Source organism: Mirounga leonina, unplaced genomic scaffold (genome assembly GCF_011800145.1).
Source record: "Mirounga leonina isolate KUSES-001 unplaced genomic scaffold, KU_Mleo_1.0 Mir_418, whole genome shotgun sequence".
NCBI lineage: Eukaryota > Metazoa > Chordata > Mammalia > Carnivora > Phocidae > Mirounga > Mirounga leonina.
In genome coordinates this window covers 16,761,916-16,768,130 of record NW_023270739.1, presented here as the reverse complement: position 1 = coordinate 16,768,130, position 6,215 = coordinate 16,761,916, and positions in this window count along the sequence as shown.

Here is a 6,215-nt window from a genome sequence, read left to right as displayed (position 1 = left end):
GTTAAAGCAATTAAACAAAGAGACTATTAGACTGAGGTGACTCTCAAGCCTGATAGCCTACATAAGCAAACCAAAACCTAGGACATAGTCAATTGTAAATGCACTCATATCCAAGAGGATGAAATTTAAGAACAACCGGGACGCCTGGGTGGCTCAGTCGGTTAAGCGTCTGCCTTCGGCTCGGGTCACAATCCCAGGGTCCTGGGATGGAGTCCCACATAGGGCTCCTTGCTCAGTGGGGAGCCTGCTTCTCTCTCTGCCCTAGTGCTCCCCCTGCTTGTGTGCGCTCTCTCTCTGCCAAATAAATAAATAAAATCTTAAAAAGAAAGAAAGAAAGAAAGAAAGAAAGAAAGAAAGAAAGAAAGAAAGAAAGAAAGAAAGAAAGAAATTTAAGAACAACCAATCACAACAGTAAACTAGGCTTTCTCACATAAAACAACTGCTTAAGCTGTAGCCTGTCAAACAATTTCCCTGCTTTGCTTCTATATCTGCTCTATAGGCGCCTAAGAACATATTCCCTAGCTTCTGTCAGGGGAGTGCTTTTAACCACTTTTGGTTTGGTGCTGCCCAATTCAAATCAATATTTTGTATACTATTTTAGAAATCTAAATTCAAATCAATATTTGCTCATATAAACTCTTGTAAACTTTAATGTGCCTCAGTTTATCTTTTAATGAATCCTAATAACACCAATTTTTTTTTAAAAAAGTAGCCTCTGTGTTCAATGTGGAGCTCATGAGTCACATGCTCTACCTACTGAATGAGCCAGGCACCCCAACACTGAATTTTTTCTTAACTGAACTGAATATATCATAAAAGTCAAACGTTAAAGAGGCCTTTTCTTATGTGATGGGTTTTGAATCACAGATGCAGAAGAGTTGAAAATTGCAATTCCTGATCTTGATCAGAAAAAAAATAATAAAAGGAAAACAATGATGGCTAAAATTAAGAAAGAAATTAATGGGACAATTGACTAGGAAATTTTTTCTTACTATGTTAAGTGTGGAAATGATTGAAAAATATGAAGGAAAAAATATTGAAGGTTTTCAAAATATTTGATAATGGTGGTACAGGAAACACAAAGAATTAGGGTAATTTAACTTCTGATAAACTTTAGAAAATGTTTGAAGTGGGGCGCCTGGGTGGCTCAATCGTTAAGTGTCTGCCTTCGGCTTGGGTCATGATCCCAGGGTCCTGGGATGGAGCCCAACATAGGGGTCCCTGCTCCGCAGGAAGCCTGCTTCTCCCTCTCCTACTCCCCCTGCTTATGTTCCTGCTCTCGCTATCTCTCTCTGTCAAATAAATAAAATATTAAAAAAAAATGTTTGTGTTTGAAGAAACTGTCTGTAATGGGGTTAGAGCAATAAATAAGAAGGAATTATTGAGAATGATAAAAAAAAACCCTATTCTTTATCAATACAGGTAAATTGTTATCTTTTGGGAAAGGTACTAATTTCTTGGGCTTTTTAAAAAAATATTATTTCTATAATTTAATCTCCAAGTGTATACTTCCATAATATTTACCTAAATATATAGATTAAATTCTGACTTTTATGTTTTTCAAAAATTTATTCATTTATTTGAGAGAGAGAGAGAGTGCACGTACATGTGAGTGGGGGAGGGGCAGAAGGAGAGAATCTTCAAGCAGACTCTCCACCAAGCACTGAGTCTGACCTCAGGCTTGATCTCAGGACTCTGACCCCATGAGATCATGACCTGAGCCAAAACCAAGAGTCAGCCGCTTAACCAACTGAGCCACCCAGGCGCCCCTGACTTTTGGTTTCTAAACCACATTGGCACATGATTTTTTTTTTCCTATTAATATACTGTTAGTCTACAGCATGTAGAAGGAAAATTAAAGTTGGCTTCCTTGAATTGTGCACTAAGAACAATAGCAATCCCACTCAGTGCTCATCACGGTAAGTATACTCCTACTCATCCCCTCTTTTATCCCTAATTGTGAAAAATTTCTTCTGAACGAAGAAGGAAGGTATATATTAAACATGTGTTATATGATAAAATGCCAACCTCTCATTTTTGGAAAGGTTTTATATTTTTTTAACTAGGTAATACATATGATAAAAAAGAAATTCAAAGAGTATCAAACAGTATATAGTGAAAAGCAAGTCTTCCATCTCTGGCACCCAACCGCTAGTGTTCCCCAAGACACTCATTTTTTTAATAGTTTCTTATGTATCCTTCCAGGCTATTCTATGTGTATGTAAGCACACATAATATTTAATATAGCCTTATAAATACAATCAAATTCCTCTATATACACTAGTATCGTGCATCTTTTAATTTTATAATATATCTTAGAATTCCACATTGATATAAAAAAGTACTTCATTGCCATAGCTACATAACATTTCATTGAACAATATGCAACAGAAACCATAAATTGTTCCCAAAGCCTAAAATATTTACTACTTGGTTCTTCACAGAAAAAAATTTGCTAGGTTCTGTTTTTGCTACTAATTTTTCTCAACAGTGAGTGATTGGAGAGCATGATCTAATCACTCACTATTGAGTTAGTAGTTAATAACAAAGAAGTTATACTAAAAGACCTTGAGATACTGTATTTAGAAATTAAAAACATACTTATAAGTAACTCCTGGGTCAAGGAAGAAATCATAATGAAAGTTAACAAATAATTAGAACAGCATGATGGTAAACATATTCTGTATCAGAATTTGTGAGATAGAGCAAAAGTGATGTTTTTAGTCTTACATAGGCTCATAGTGGTTAAAAAACAAAAGCACAAACAAATATTAAAGACAAGTATCCCAAATAAGAGATTAGAAAGGAAATACAGAACAAATCCAAAGAGAATAAAGGAAGGATATATTAAATGTGAGAATGAATCAAAGAAGCAAACAATAAAAGCAACAGTCGAAATTTTTTGAAAAGGTCAACAAAATTATTTTGTTTTGTTTTGTAAAATAGAGAAAGCATGAATGGATGTATTGAGTTCTTATTTGTGGTTTTTGCATTTTTCTGTTCTAAAATTTCTATTTGGTCCTTCATATTTGCCATGCCCCCCAACTCTGCCTTTAACAAAAAATAATAATTGCCATTTATCTGCTGAGACTTTCAATCTTCTGTTTTATCTCCTTAAACACTATAAATACAATTATTTTTAAGCCTGGGCTGACAAGCCCAGTGTCAGAAGCCCTTGTGTGGTTATCTCTAATTTTTTTTGTCATGAACTACTGGTTCTCCTTCAATTTGCCTAATCTATGTGCCTGATGATTCTTTATTGTCTGCTGAACATTGTATTTGAAACAACGTAGAAGTAATTTGAGGCTATGATGTAATCTTCTACTGAAAAGTGCCTAAGGACATTAACAACAGGGATTGCCTTAATCCAATTTCAGGGATTGAAATGACAGGTACAAAATCAGGCTAAAATTCCTGGTAGGGCAAATCTACCTTTTGTTTTGATGTGGCTTGAAGGCTCTCAACTCAAATTGCTAGAGGGGGAATTTAAATGCCGCTCCTCCCCAGAGCAAGCCACGGTGAATGTTTAACAGCATCAGAAAAGACGGAAACAAAACAGGCATCCTAGGCAGGCTCCTAATTTGGTGCAGACTCAAATCCATATCCCCAAAATATCTGATATTTGAAGTACCTAGAAGTGAGTTCTGACTGCAGGAAAGGTCAGATAAAGATCACTTTCTTCAGTGCCTCCAAGCAAGCAATATAATCCTGTAATTAAACAGGACGCTCCCTCCTAAGAAGCCCACGGCCCCATTGCTTCTTTCAGCCCTTGACCTGCTATCTCCCTGGTAGCTTCTTCTGCCTGGACTGTCTTCCCACCGATGTCCATGTGTTTCACTTCCCCAAACTGCCCCACAGTTGATCAAACAAAATTTTTCCAATGATTTATTATAGCACTGTCCTCAAGAGGAATTCGGGTAAATGTATTTCCTTTACCGCTATACATTTATGGTGATAGATTAGGGTTAGATATTGTAGATTGTTATTCCTGGAACCTACCAGCCCAGCCTAAACTTATCTGTCTCTCCATCCCACCGTGAGGATGGTCTCCTAAGAGATTCTCGAGTATTCTACCACACCCAGCATCCATCTCCACAATAGAGATGGTTTTCCCCAGAAGCAGTTTACCTCTCCTTCTGGATACTTCTTGGATAGTTCTAGAATACGCTTCTTTCTCTGAGGATTAGTAGCATTCCCTCCTGAATGACTCATCCTCTTTTTGGATATTCCGGCTCACCCATTTCTTTCAGGAGGTTTTGAGCTTGTTTTTATTCTTCTTGCTGTTTCATCTAATGGGAACAATATTATGTTTCCTCTGTCCAGGTTCCTGAGAGACTCTCACTTTGAACCTATTTGATGGTGATCCTTGCAAATGCCTGAACATTTAGGCACATTAGCACAAATCAGTACCACAAATCTGACGATTGAATCTCTAACTTCTTTTCCACAGAAACCGTGGGAATTGGCACCATGAATGCAAAAGAAAAATAACTGGGCTTTTTGGTTTCTCATTAAACAAAATAAGAAAACATAGATGCCTTACCAAATATATTTAAAATCAGGTGGGTCTGCTTTTATATTTTTCCAAAGTAGCATGCCAAGAAACACGAATCTAAAGTCCATATGTAAAGTGCAGTGTTATCTGATGGGAAAAGTTATTCCCATTTAGTGTAGGTCTTCAAACAAGAAATTGCACTTAGAATTGATTGGAGGCTGAGGTGAGCAGGACAAAATCGGCTTTCTGAGCAGTCATATTTCTAAATTTCTGTCATAAATGTACACAGATTATATTTGAACCATGAAGGACTTTTAATAGAATAAAAAATGTAATTTTGCAACACTGACTAATGAGTATTTTCATATTCAAAGCAAAATAGCTTCCTTAGAATTTTCTTTTTTGGAACTTACTTTGTTAGATGACTTTCTTATATTGCTTGTTCCCTTTGTATATATGCTTTCATTGTAATAAGATGAACATATATGAAGCCATCTCCTTGTCCTGAAACTAAAACATTTTTAAAGATTTATTTATTGGGCACCTGGGTGGCTCAGTTGGTTAAGCGTTTCCCAGGGTCCTGGGATCGAGTCCCGCATTGGGCTCCCTGCTCAGTGGGGAGTCTACTTCTCCTTCTACCCTTCCCCTGCTCGTGATCTCTCTCTCTCTCTCTCTCACTCTCTCTCTCTCTCAAATAAACAAAATCTTAAAGAGATATATAAAGATGTATTTATTTATTTTAGAGACAGAGAGAGCACAAGCAGGAGGGGCAGAGGGAGTGGCAGAGAATCTCCATCAGACTTCACACTGAGCACAGAGCCTGATGAGATCATAATCTGAGCCAAAACCAAGAGTTGGACGCTGAACCTACTGCACCACCCAAATGCCCCCTAGCCCAAAACCCTAAAACATTTTTAATAAATTATGTGCTACTTCCTTGAATCTCCCTGCTTTTCCATTCCCAGGAGTATCCACTGCTCTAAACTTTGTGCTTATTACTCCCTTGGTTTACAAACACCCCCCCCACACACACACACACCATGGAAAGATGATAGGCTAGATAGATGATAGGTAGCTAGCTAGCTAGATGATAGATAAAAGAAAAAAATAGGAAAGAAAGAAAAGCTGATTAAAATATATTGTTTAGTTGTTTTTGAACTCTAAAAATCTTGCTATATTTTAAGTGGTTTTCTAGGTTTTCCTTTTAAAAAAAAAAGATTTTATTTATTTATTTGAGAGAGAGAGAGTGAGAACATGAGCAAGGTGAGGGGCAGAGGGAGAAATAGACTACCTGCTAAGTGGGGAACTCAATGCAGGGCTCTATCCCAGGACTCCAGGATCATGAACCGAGCTGAAGGAGGATGCTTAACCAACTGAGCCACCCAGGCGCCCCCAGGTTTTACTTTTTTCACTGAATATTGTAGTCAAGATTCTTCTTTGTCATTGCATTTAGCTGGAGTTTATTCATTTTCACTCTTCTATATGATTCCATTATGCGAACATACCACAATTTATTCATTCTCTCGCCAATGTGTATATACATGTATCTATGTAGATATCTATCTTTGTGTGTGTGTGTGTATATAAATACCTCTTTCTTTCCCTAGAGATATGAGTTGTTTGCAGATCTTTTCTATTATAGACATGGCTGCTAACACCATCTTTGTACAGATATCCTGGCACTCATGTACCAGTGTATATACTTACAGCCATTCATAGA